This window comes from Lynx rufus, unplaced genomic scaffold, assembly GCF_022079265.1.
Source record: "Lynx rufus isolate CCGP_SWC_20201006 ecotype Redwood Valley unplaced genomic scaffold, mLynRuf1.p SCAF_2, whole genome shotgun sequence".
Lineage (NCBI taxonomy): Eukaryota > Metazoa > Chordata > Mammalia > Carnivora > Felidae > Lynx > Lynx rufus.
Window position 1 is genome coordinate 120,735,799 of NW_025814834.1, and position 13,862 is coordinate 120,749,660.

At 39.7% G+C, this 13,862-nt stretch overlaps 1 pseudogene; it reads right to left on the reverse strand.

Moving 5' to 3' along the window:
- Window positions 1–2,950: 2,950 nt before the first annotated feature.
- On the reverse strand, window positions 2,951–5,622 carry LOC124514265 (eukaryotic translation initiation factor 3 subunit E-like; annotated as a pseudogene).
- Between the last annotated feature and the right edge of the window lie 8,240 nt (window positions 5,623–13,862).

Consider the following 13,862-nt stretch of genomic DNA (forward strand, 5'->3'; position numbering starts at 1 on the left):
ACTGTGCAGGTGCTGGTGGTGGGTGTTTGTAAGGAGTCAGCCTACCCAGCTTATCTCATCTCTTCCCATTGCATTCTCTCTTAATAAAGAACGACGTTACCAAATGTTTCCATCTGGCTGGATTGTGCTGCAGTTATGGCTTCAGGACCAGAAGGTGGTTTGCTGAACTCAAGGCTTCTAATCAGGGAGTCCCATGGGGACTATTAGTGCCCACTACCATCCCTGTGCTCTTCTGCATTGTCCAGTCTCTCTTACGGTTACTTGGCCATGTGACTAGTGTAGCCTATGGATTGTGAGAAATGATGCTTGTCACTTCAGGGCTGACATGGTGAGGGTCATCGTCAGCTTTCTATATACTCTCTTTCCTCTCATCTGACCATTAAACCATGCCTGGGCCACAGAGGAGAGGAAACCTGGATCCCTGAGCTATGCTTAAGAGAGCCACTCAACCTGCCTTGGACTACGATATGAGCAAGAAATAAGCTGTTCTTGTGGTAAGCCACTGAAATTTGGGGGTTTGCTACAGCTGTTGGTGTTATTACCCTGATGGGTACGATGGCCCATGGCTGGTGAACTGGTTCCTTTCTAAGGGAGACATTGTGCTTGGGTAGCAACCTGAAAATGACCCTGAATGTCAGGGCTATTTATTTCCATTGCATTGAGTATCCTGACCAATACCTATAGCTGACCTTTTCTATATTGGTGAGCATGCTTCGCAGTCTTTCTTAATGAACAGGAGTGCCATGTGCAGAGGTAGATAGTCCCTGAGCCAGATTCCATATTCAAGGGATACTCATATCAATGAAGGAAATGTAGTTTTTTTCATTGGACCATATCAAGGGAAGAGTCCACATTTTTTAAAGAAAGCACAAATTATACCTTACATTTTTATTGTTCAAAGTGTATTCCCATCTACCATCTGAAGTGACTCTCACCAGTATATGTGAGATAAACACAATAATATATCAGTTTCAACAGATAGAGAAATTGAGACTTGAAGAAGCTAAGTGACTTTTTCAAGATGATACTGAGGTTGGGATAGCTGAGATCAGAATTCTGTCTGAAGTGCTACTGTGCCGCTTGCCTTTAACCAGTGTGCTTATCACGCTAATTTAGGATTCTTCAGCAGTGGATGTAAAATTATGTACCAACAATACCATTTAAGCTTCAAATATAAGTTATTTGTATTTTAAATGATATCATATATCTATTAATGAAAGCTTACATTTTATTTACCCAGCAAATTAGTTCTCCACAGAACTTTCATATTTGTTGTCTTGTTTAATCCCTATAAAAACTGCAAGGAAGGCAGCAAAGGTATCATGCCCATTTTATAACTGAGGAAACTGAGGCAAGAGAAGTTAAGGACAAGGTGGGCAGAGCCAGGATTGAAATCTGTCTTTTAATTCTAAACCTAAAGCTTCCCCCCCTTTTTTAAAAATGTATTTATTTATTTTGAGAGAGAGAGAGAGAGAGAGCATAAGTGGGGAGGGGCAGAGAGAGAGGGAGAAGAGAGAATCCCAAGCAGACTCCACACTGCCAGCACAGAGCCTGACGTGGGGCTCGAACCCACCAACTGTGAGATCATGACCTGAGCCGAAATCAAGAATCGAATGCTTAAGTGACTGACCCACCCAGGTGCCCCAAGCTTTTTCCCTTCTAATATGCTGTTTTAAGACATATGAGAACATCTGTTCTACAAGTAATAAAATATATTTTTTAATACCTAATGAAATGAAATTAACTCCGTCAGCAAAATTTTCTGAATATCTACTAAGTCCCTGGTACGTTCCAGGCCTTCTTCAATCCCAAGTGCCTGCTATTGCCGAGTCTGGCCTGTCTTGTACCATTTGTCAGTTTCTGGCAGATTGATTCTGTGTTAGATGGTGCCAGCTTTCCTGGAGGAGGTAATTCAAAGCTCATTCAGTTCAGGCCCCACACATCTTCCCTCAAAGGATTGAAAGCTGCATCTCCTCATGAGGACCGGTGTGTTTATGTGGGAAAGAATAGGAGACATACTTAGGGAACACTCTCACTCATAGTCCTTCAAGTCATGGGCAATGGATAGGAGCTTCCTGTGTGATTATAAAACCCCCAGTTGTCCAGGTAGAGAGGACAGCACACATATTCCCCAAGAATGTTGCAGCCAGGTGACTATGGGCTTCCTGCAGATTGTACCTATGTCTCTAGAGACATAGATGTAGTACTGCTCTAAGACTGTTCCTTCATCTTAAAATTTGCCTGTCTTACTTCACATTCCAAATGACTGAATAAATAAGGTTCAGTCACTCATGAAACACTTACTGAATATATGCCATGCTGTGCTAACCTGTGCAGGTGTGCAAATAAGCTAGGATTTGTGTTTTTGTTTTCGGTGGGAACTTTCTAGAAACACTTGTAGTAACACTTTCACCACAGGAAACACTCCAATATCAGGAATATGACATTTGAATTATTCATTGATTTTATATATATATATATATATATTTTTTTTTTTAAATGAACATTGACCATGTGGCAGGTATTTAGCTGACCACTCGGCACAGAATTGGGAGCAAATGTAGTCATGCTTTCTGAAGTATAGTTAATGTTTTGGGAGGGGCAAGCCTTTTGGTATCCTATGAATCATATAATATAGGAAGTTATCCATATAGGAGGTTGCAGGGCAGTTCTGCATAAAAGGGTGGGGATTAGTGACTTAAAAACATGTTTTGCCTTCACATTGTTTCTAAGAACCCAATAAATGCTTGCTGACTGACTGATCAAAACCTCATACTAAGTTACATGAAGCCACACTAGTGCCATCTTTTTTGTTTCATTTCTAGACAGTACTAGATAAGTGAACATGGGGAGAATAGGTTTAGAACATTTGAGACCATAAGACATGGGTATAAAGGACACCTTAAGTGCCTAGAGTCTCATCCAACTTTGCCCCCTTTTCCTAAATCAACTAGATGATTTTCTTAACCCTCTCAAAGACCCAGATTTCTGAGATGATGAGGTTGAAGGTGGGTCTGCTCTTCATAGACTCTGGTTGGTTATGTTCTACAGGGAAAGGGGCAGTCACTTGCCAGCAGCAATTTTTCATCATTTCCTCACGGCGTGCAGTTCCGAGGCCTGTAGAAAGCTGTGCGTGACCCAGGCCTTTCTGTAAGTCAGCTAATGATCGCCCAATCCACTGGAGAAAATTGATTGTGTCAAAGCTCATGAAGAGCTATGGGCTGATCAATGTCTCAGTGAAGTCAAGTTTCACACAGAACTGCCCAAAGCTGGAATTAAATGTCAGGTACAATTTAACACTGACGCCCTAGTAGTGTCTTTGGAGAGGGAGCCTCACAGCTCATTCTGCACGTCAGATTAACTCCCCCATGGCGGGCTCCCTTGGCTAAGTGATCAGGGTCTGGCAGGTTGCCACACCACAAGTTTCTCTGTAAGATCTGCAAAAGTGGGAACTTGGTGCTCAGGCTGCTCTGTAGTCGTACATCCTGTCAAAGCTAGAAGGGAAATGTCTTGGGGAAGAAAGGAGAGAGGTGTGGGGTGTCAGGCCTGATTTAAGTAAGGCCATGGCATTGAGTGGGGAGGTGTAAGTGGAACTTTCTGGAAAGAATCCTGTTGGCAAGAAGGCTAAAAGGGGAGCTAGAGGAGGGCTGCTTTGTGCCATGTTATGACCAGGCTTCAGGACCTTTGTGATTTACTTCTGCTTAGCTTCTTGCACTAATAGCCTGCTAATGTTCTTTACATGGCTTCCAATCAAGTCAAAGAGGTAGTTTGATCTACAAAAGCCACGTCTCCCCTGTAGCTTTGCTTTCTTTTTTCTCTTTCCTCTCTCCTCCATATATCAAATCCTACCATCCTTCAATGCCCAGATCAAATGTCCATTTCTTCATGAATCTTCCATTGACTCCTCCAGCTTAAAGGATTTTCTCATCTCCTGAAATCCTGCAGAATCTAACTCTATCATCTTTTATGCCATTTTAAATTTCCATTCTCTATTAGATGATGATTTGAGAATAGGATCCAGGTCTGATTTATTTCCCTGTCCCCAAATTTCTACACAATATTTTCATTACTTCTAAAATGTATAATACTCTTTATTTATTTATTTTTTTTTTAATTTTTTTTTTCAACGTTTATTTATTTTGGGACAGAGAGAGACAGAGCATGAACGGGGGAGGGGCAGAGAGAGAGGGAGACACAGAATCTGAAACAGGCTCCAGGCTCTGAGCCATCAGCCCAGAGCCTGACACGGGGCTCGAACTCAGGGACCGCGAGATCGTGACCTGGCTGAAGTCGGACGCTTAACCGACTGCGCCACCCAGGCGCCCCTGTATAACACTCTTTAATAATGGGTTTATGATACTGAATTTCTATGTATTTCTTTTATAACTGTTGTCAGTCAGTTTAGGCTGTTATAACATATCACCATAGGCAGGGTGGCTTATAAACAACAGAAATTCATTTCTCACTGCACTGGAGACTGGAAATCCAAGATCATGGTGCCAGTATGGTCAGGTTCTGGTTAGAGCCTTCTTCAGGATTGCAGATGGCTGACTTCTTGTTGTATCCTCACATGATGGAGTGAGCTAGCTCTCTGGCCTCTTCTTATAAGGGCATTAATCCCATTCATGAGGGCTCCACCTCCTGACCTAACCACCTCCTGAAGGTCCTACCTCCAAATATCATAACATTGGGATTAAGGTTTCAATATATGGGTTTTGGGGGAGACACATCTGGTGCACTGTAGAGCCAAAGTCCCAAGTTGCCCAATTGAGAGCATCTGTCCTGTCATTCTGATTAAGCTTCTTCTCCATATTTACGGCCAATATCTGGTTTGTAAATGACAGACTTTGTTCTTTTTGATTACTTGTGGATGAGGTGAGACCACATGGCTTATTTTAGAATCAATCTTGTATTTCTAATAAATTCAGCTTCTTCTAGGGTCATGTTCAGTTTCTCTGTCAGCATATTTAATGTTGATACACTGCTAGATGCAATCAAAGGTCTCAAATATGAAAAGAGAAGCGTTTTCAAGGAAATCCTCAAGACCAACCAGCAAGAAGTCCATAAGCACCTACTCACATCTCCTCCTTCAACAAACTGAAATAGGGTCTTTATATGTGAAAGACTCTCACTGAACAACTTTGATGGTCTTTTAGCCCCTGCTTGTATTTTCCAACATGTTTGTTATGACTGCTGTAGTCAAACAGTGGAGAATATAGGCACACATGGTATGAATTGTTTTAAGATATTGTGGCTGGTAAAGAAAAGACTAATAATATTATTAACTGCTTTGGGGCTAATTAAAGAACAAAGAGACCAGTGAATGGGCCATGTTCACTGACGATGAGACAAGAGTAGACGAATGACAGAATTTTTATCTATGTTTCCTCTTCATCATGTGAGGCCTTCCATGACTGCATTAGAATTTCAGAGGACTGTTTTCTTCAGCGTGAACTCAAAGCATTTCTATCCATTACTGAAACATACTCTGAAAAAGTAAAGATTTCCTGCCATTGCTAAGTAATTGCTACAGTCATATTGGAATTTTGCATACCTGAGAGCCTGTCTATAATAATGCTGCTTAAAATCCTGTTCAAAGCTAGGTTGCCAAACAGCATCCATCTGTCTCTCGTTGACTGCATTTACTTTGTAGTTTTTTGATCTTCGAAAATCTTTACAATTAGTTCCATTTCTGCCTGAAGTTGTCTCAGTTGTGCAACAACTGTGTTGTTTTTTCTTTTTTCCAAAGCATGAAGATACTATCAAAATAAAGGTTTTGTGAGATCCACAGCAGACTTTACCACATTAGCAACACTAAAAAGATCCGATTTCCCTCATAATACTTATTTTTCATTGTATATCTTCCTCATTAAAAGAAAGCAGAAAATCTAGATCCCCATCCAAATGATGTACAAGGTGAGAAGTCAGGTTCTACTCCACCATCTTGCTTTAAAAAAAAAAAAAAAGGTCTGCTTCATTTTTGTCTTTACTACTTCATTCAACTCCTTCCTCAAAAGTGGTTTTCAATCAGTATTTGATTGATGCTTGGATGATGAGTGGTTATAAATTCTCAAAGTTCTCTTCCTCAATATGTGGAATCCATAGGACTGAACTGATCCTAGATTGGCCTGAACATGTAGAAGCTGAAGGCACAAGAAAGGCAAGTACTCACACCCTACAAAAGCACCTCATTTGTTAGTATCTATCAAAGCAGGGAGGGATGAGCAGTTAAAGTAGCACAGACTATGTGCCTACTCAATCTGTTTAGCAGTTTACCTACTACCAACAGCACAAACATTCAGGACAAACTGATTTTGCTTGCATTAATTAGCATCAATTATAAACTGTTTGCATTTGAGTTAGAGCATTGTTATTTTAAAACTTTGAGCAGTGAAAGAAAAGGAAGAAGGATTGAGAATAAAGTGAAAGACAAGAAGTTGAAAGAAAAGGAAAAGAGGATCATGAGACCAGCAGTGAGATACTTAAACTGAAATTTTGGCTTTATCTCTGATTTGTGGTGTGACCATACATAAATTCTGTAACCTCTCTGAGTCTAGCTTTCTTTTCTAAGAATTGGCAAAAATAACCACCTGGTAGGCTTGTTGTAAAGACTAAGTTAGTTTCTGTTTATAAAATGTCTACATACTGACTGGCACCAGGTATGTAGGCTCAAAAGTGATAACTATTTACTGAATAGGTGAGTTTTTGGATACAGCTATGTGTATGTGTACATTGGCCATTCATTTTTCAATTTTGAGACTAACACAATTTTCAGTAATTTCATGAGAAAACTCTCATGATCTTAGGAAAAGAGAATGTCTAACTTGTGTAGACAAGCCCAATAAAAGATTTTCATTGCACACAATAGCAATCAACATTTACTTTACACTTAAGTTTCCAGGGATAGGTCTAAATATTTACATGCATTATTTTATTTAATCCTTTAGAATGACACCAAGAGGTAGGTAGTATTAACCGATCCAATCTTCCAGCTTAAAAACCCAAAATTCAGAGAGATTATGTTTCTTGTCTGGAGTCAGCAACTAGGTCTGGAAAGGGAATACAAAGATCTCTAACCTCACAGTTGGATCTCTTATAAAAGAAACTCAGGGTATACCTTCTAAGCTTACAATTAAGGCTCCTTACTTACATTTACACATTGTTTAGCAGTTTACAAAGAGATTTCATACAATTCTTACTTGGTCCTTCTAGAGACCATTTTAGGGAGTCAGCCTACTCTTAAGAATCAGTCAGCCATTCACGAAGTAAGACCTAGAGACAGAGATCTGTTCAGGTAGCATAGCTGGGAGGCAGCAGACCTGAACTCAAATGCTGAACTTCAACTCCAAGTCTGGGGCTCTTTTTATTGCCCCACAGCTGTTAATGGGTTTTAGAACATGCACCTAGCTTGGAATTGATTTTGAAGCCTTGAAGCATAATTTTCAATTAATGTTAATGCAACAAACTTCAGTTCCTTGCTTGCTGTCTCAGGTTTGGGATTATGAGGGACAGGTGTAAAGAGACTTTAGCTCTGGAGAGGAACTCTCTGCACTGGATCCTAATCACCATGGACAATTGCCATGAACACTTTCTCCTTTTCCTGCTGGCACTTGCAGGAGAGCCTACTTTCTGAAGCCCACTTATGCTGGCAAAGAATCTACAGGAATTCTTTGTAAAAATGTGCAGTTGTTACTTCCTTAGGTTAAGATTTTTATTGCTTAAAAGTTTTCACTGTGAATAATTATATGAAAGGCTTTAAAAAATATATATATGTGTACCATTTAGAGAATAATGATAAAGCAAACATCTCGCAATCACCTCTCAATTTAAAAACTAGAACTTTTACCAGTGAATTTTCAAAAGCCCCTTCAATGCCCCTTCCTGATCACACTCTAGAAATAGTCACTATCTTGAATTTTGTGTTACTATTTTCTTGCTTTCACATAATTTTATCACCTATATAAGAATCTCCATGAGGCAGATCCTTTAGTTTTGCCTGGTTTCAAATTTTATATGAACTGTATCATATTGTGTGTGTTCTTTGCTATTTGCTTCTCTCTAAAATCTTTGCTTTTGAGATTGACCCACGTTAATGCAACGGATAATTTATTTCAACTATTACATAGAGCTCCATTTTATGAACATGCCACGATTTATTTATCCATTCTATTGTTTATAGAAATTTGGGTTTTTCCTTTTTGTTACTATGAACAATGTTGTTTTGGACATTTGTACATGTGTCTTCACAAACACATGTATAAGAATTTATCTCCAGGGTATATACATATGTAGGACTTGAATTTCTAGTCACAAAGTATAAGTATGTTCAGATTCACTAGATAATGTCAAACGTTTTCAAAGTGGTTGTATCAATTTATACTCCCTCTTCTAATAAGGAAGAATTGGTTTACATCCTTGCTGCCTCTTGGTGCGTTCAACTTTTCAAATTTTTGTTGATCTGGGGTTGGGGGGGGTGGGGGGTGGATAAAATCTGATATCACTGTGGTGTTTTAATTTGCATCTTTTCTGATGATTAATGAAGTTGAATATCTTGACATATTTAAGGATCATTTGCGTTTTCTAATCCATGAAATTCTGATTCATGTTTTTTACTCATTTTTTAATGAGTTAATCATCATTTTCTTTTAGTTCTTCAAATATTCTGATTATTAATATTTCACCCACTTTATGTGCCACAAATACTGTTTTCTAGCAAGAAGATACTAGGTTTTAGCTGTATCTATCTATCAATACCTAAACCAATGATTATCCTGTTCCTACTTTTATATGATGTGACTAAAACTCTTGCTTTTTCTTTCTTTCTTTTTTTTTTTTTTTAATTTTTTTTCAACGTTTATTCATTTTTGGGACAGAGAGAGACAGAGCATGAACGGGGGAGGGGCAGAGAGAGAGGGAGACACAGAATCGGAAGCAGGCTCCAGGCTCTGAGCCATCAGCCCAGAGCCCGACGCGGGGCTCGAACTCACGGACCGCGAGATCGTGACCTGGCTGAAGTCGGACGCTTAACCGACTGCGCCACCCAGGCGCCCCAAACTCTTGCTTTTTCTGATCTGCTACCTGATTTACATGATCACGTTCAGTAGGGACCTTCCAGTTCCCTGTTTTGTTACACTGGTTCCGGGACTTCAGAAGTGGTGTGGGCTACCAACAGAACATGGATCCTGGAACTCGGTTTGGATAGGTTTGTATTCAGTGTCTGCCATTAATTGCTTGTTATTGGACGTTGGGCAGGTTCTCATTTTGTACCTAATGTGCCAATTAAATGTACTTTAGGGGCACCTGGGTGGCTCAATCGGTTAAGCATCTGATCTTGGCTCAGGTCGTGATCTCGCGGTCTGTGAGTTCAAGCCCTGCGTTGGGCTCTGTGCTGACAGCTCAGAGCCTGGAGCCTGCTTTGGATTCTGTGTCTCCCTCTCTGCCCTTCCACTGCTCGTGCTGTCTCTCTCAAAAATGAATAAAATTTTTAAAAATGTACTTTAAAGGGATGTTGTGTCCTAGTGCTATATTTTATAGTTGGTGAAGTTGATAGGTGCTCAAACAATATTTGGTGTTTAGATTTGCCTTAAATTCACTGGCATAGGCAGATGTGATACCTCTCATGTAAATGGAAGAGTCAGTGCATTTGATGAAAATTGTAAGCTCTATGCCATTTTTGTAATTGAGAATTTTCAGACCCACTGGAAACAAATTCAGAAATGAAGTCCCATGAGGGATCTTAAATGAATAGGGCACAGTCTTCTCCATTAAGATATGGTTATTTTAAACTGGATATTTGGAGAAATAGAAGGTAAAATTTTAGATATTTAAGCCTTTTTCCACCCTCTGCATAACTGGACACAGGAAATTGCCTTGAAGCAGAGGCTCTGGGTTGAAGAAGTCACTGAAATTGTTCCTCTTAATTATAAAACTTTATTGCCGATATGTGCTGTTACTTTTTTGTATATTATTTCCTGTGTTGCAAATGCTGCCCTCCCCACATAGAAGACAGAGTTCTGGGAGAGGGTGGCTTCGGGAGTCATCCTCCACTTCTCATTTCCCTTATCCTCATCTATCTGGACTCTGACCAAATCCTCTCTGCTCTCCTTTCACTGTTTCTCATTTAGTTCACTCCACTGTATGCTTGCTGTCACTGCTTTAGTCCTGTCTTTCTCACCTTACTGGAAAACTGGAATAGAATCCTAACAGGTCTTCCTTCCTCCATCATCACGCCTCCTCCAATTCATCCTTTTTTAAAAAATTTTTTTAAAGTTTATTTTTTATTTTTGAGACAGAAGAGAGACAGAGCATGAATGGGGGAGGGGCAGAGAGAGAGGGAGACACAGAATCGGAAACAGGCTCCAGGCTCTGAGCCGTCAGCCCAGAGCCCGACACGGGGCTCGAACTCACAGACCGCGAGATCGTGACCTGAGTCGAAGTCGGACGCTTAACCGACTGAGCAACCCAGGCGCCCCTCCTCCAATTCATCCTTTATCTTGCTGCCAGAGAATGTTTTAAAATAGAAATCTCATTACATCACCTCCTTGTTTAAAGCCTTTTATGGCTCCCGTGGCCCCCAGAAAAAGGTCTTGTGTTCTTACGATGGCACATGAGACCAGCTTTTCCCTGCTGCTTCCTCATGCTCCATGTCAAACCTGTCTACTGATGGTCTGGCGCTGCCCTATGGTTTCATGCCCTGTTTTCTGGTTTATACTCTCCTCACCACCTTGTAGGCCATTTACCACCTTGCTTGCCTGCTCATTCAACACTTAGCCCAAGTGCCAACTCTTCTTTGAAACTGCTCCTGGATCTTTCAGATCACATTGACAATTCCTTTCTGGTCCATTTCACTGTGTAAATATTTCTATTCAAATCAGTCTTACTTGAGTATACTTTGTCTTCCCATTCACTAGATGGTGAACTTCTTAAGGGCGGAAGCCTTACCTCCTCATTCATTAGTGTATCCCTTGCCATTAATGTGGTACCCAGAACATGGGAAATGCTCAACATATATTTGTGGGTATATGGATGGATAGGATGAATGCAGGTTTAAAGGGGAAAGTGGCTTTTGAGCTGATATTTAAGGATACATAGTATTTCAATGGCTGGAGGGATTTCAAATGGAGTGTGGAAATCCCTGGAGGCAGTGCAGTTCAGGGTGGATGTGAGTTATTAGTGAACCTATAAAGAGAAATAAGAACTGTGGATTCAGGTTAGGTGCCAGAGGGCTGTAAATGACAAGTTTGTAAGTTTGAACTTTATTTGGAAAGGATAGCCCTTTAGAAAAGATTTTTGAGGTGAAAACAACTGATTCAAACTTTATACTCTAAATTAAAGAGTTGTCTGGAGCTTTATATAAATTGACTTTGACAAGTAAGAGACAGGAGGCAGGCAGATAAGTAATCATGCTGTTGCAAGAGCCGAAGCAAGAGGTAACGAGGTCCAAACTTTCTATCTTTACATCTGACACAGGGGTTAGCAGAGCTCCTTGCTAAGTGCAGATGAAATGTCTTGTCCAAATAAAAGGATGAAAAATGAATGAAATTAATGTAATAGAGTCGATGTTTAGGTGTGAGGCAGTCCAATAATGGCCTGTTGTTCTTATTGGTAAAGAGAGAGAGACTGGCTGAGGGACCAATCACAGTTTGCTGTCGCACAGAGAGATTAGAAAAGCCTGCCTTCCTTGTTGCTAAGTCTGGCTTCATGAAAATATGTCAGCGTCTTCTGTTTCCAACCAGTTAGCTCCACTACAAAGATGCACTTGGTCTAGCTGGAGGAGGGCACCAACTTTATTTTATGACTAGTCAAAGAAGAACCAATCACAGCCAGCATTTATTGGGAACTTAAGGTACCAGGAATAGTTTTGTGAATTTTAATGTTTTATCTCATTTAGTCCTCATTGCAATGCTCTGAGGATTGTACGATTATTTTCCTGATTTAACAAATGAAGAAACCAAAGCATATAAAGGTTGAATATTTTTCCTAAGGTTGCGGAGTTGAGATTTGAATTAGGTAGTCTAACTTCAATCCCACTCTTAACTTAATGCTAAAAAAGACAGATGGTGAAAATGTGATTGAAGCCTTCAGAGCTTGGTACTAAGAAGCTTTTGAAATACTAACAATTTCCCTTTTCCTCTGATTCTCCAGTCCAGCCAGTCACCATATCATTTCTCACTCTTTTCCACCTCAGGTCTTTCATGAATTTTGTTTTGATGGGTTATGAGTACCCTGCTGTTTCCTTCTGGTTATTTCATGTCGAGTTCTCCAAGAAGCCTCTTCTGACTAGCTCCTGGCCATTCTGGTCCCTAACTTGTTCTGTCCTCAAAGTTTATAGGAAGCAGGATGGTAGAGGCACTAAAGTAGCTTGGCTTTGGTGCCAGACAAAGCTGTGTTTAGATCACATTTGCCATTTATTAACCATGTGACAAAATATTTAACCTCAACACACCAGTTTCATAACTTATAAAGTGGGAATAATATTTACCATGCAGTTTTCTGTGAGTTATTAGTGAACCTATAAAGAGAAATAAGAACTGTGGATTTATTTAAATAAGATGATGCACGTTTAGTGCCCAGTACAGAGTGGGAGCTCCCTCCAACCTCTCCCATGGCTCACATACTCACTGCATTGTTTAAAAAAATGTTTCCTGTGGGCCTCCTATGTGAGGATAATACTAGGCATAAAACAGGGATGATATTGGTCATAGGAAGGCTATGTCTTTCACAACCTGGGATACTTCCCTCCTAGATACTGTGTAGATGTACTTGCAAAGAATTTTCTTTCTTGAACCTCTTTTCTCATTTCATGAAGGGAAAAAAAGACCAGGTAGCTTGTTGAAGACAGGTGTTTGTTTTTTTGTTTGTTTGAATCAAATGAAACACCAAGTACAAAAAATAGCAGTCCCTTTTCCCATTCTTATGTCTTAATTCCAACCACTTTCAGTCCTTTTCATTGTTTGTACTGTTATTTACTTCCAAATGTCCTTTCACTGCTATTTCTTAGTTTATTAGTATTTTACATTACCTACTGACTCCTTCTGGTAAGGAGACTGTAATCTCTTTCACACCCCTCCTCTACTTTCTTCCCTCCCATTCTTCCATTATAGTGATATTATAATTTTTGGCTAAATCAATATTTGGAATTATGGTATCATGATAATATAAGTATTGTTTACTATGGAGCCAGGTAGTCTACTGAATTATATTTTCTTTGTATACAAAAGTTTGATTTCCTGGAGTTAACAGGTGCTTTTTGAAAAACAAACTTTTGATTTCGGAATAATTTTAGATTTCCAGAAAAGTTGCAAAGATAGTAAAGACTGTTTCTCTATACCTTTCACCTGGTTTCCACTAATATCATCTTAAATTATCCTGGTACACTGTCAGTACTAAGAAACCAACATTGGCACATTACTAATAACTCCAAACTTTATTAGGGTTTCAACAGTTTTTCCACTAGTGTCTTTTTTCAGTTCCAGAATTCCATCCAAGGTACCACATTGTATTGTTGTCATGTACCTTTACTTCCATCATGTCTGTTACAGCTTCTCAGTCTTTCCTTGCTTTTCATGACCTTGACAGTTTTGAGAAGTATGGGTTAGATGTTTTATAAAATGTCCCTCAATATGGATTTGGTTAAATTTTAAAGGTTGGAGTTGTGGGTTTTTGAGACAAACAGATTCAGAGATAGAGTGCCCTTTTCGTCATATTAATGGATACATAACACATCAACATGAATTATCACTGGTGGTGCTAACCTCGATCACCTGCCCAAGGAAGTATTTACCAGTATTTTCCAGTATGAAGTTACTATCCCTGCTCTCTATAATCCACTCTTTGGAAGTAAATCACAAGGTTTGGCTCAT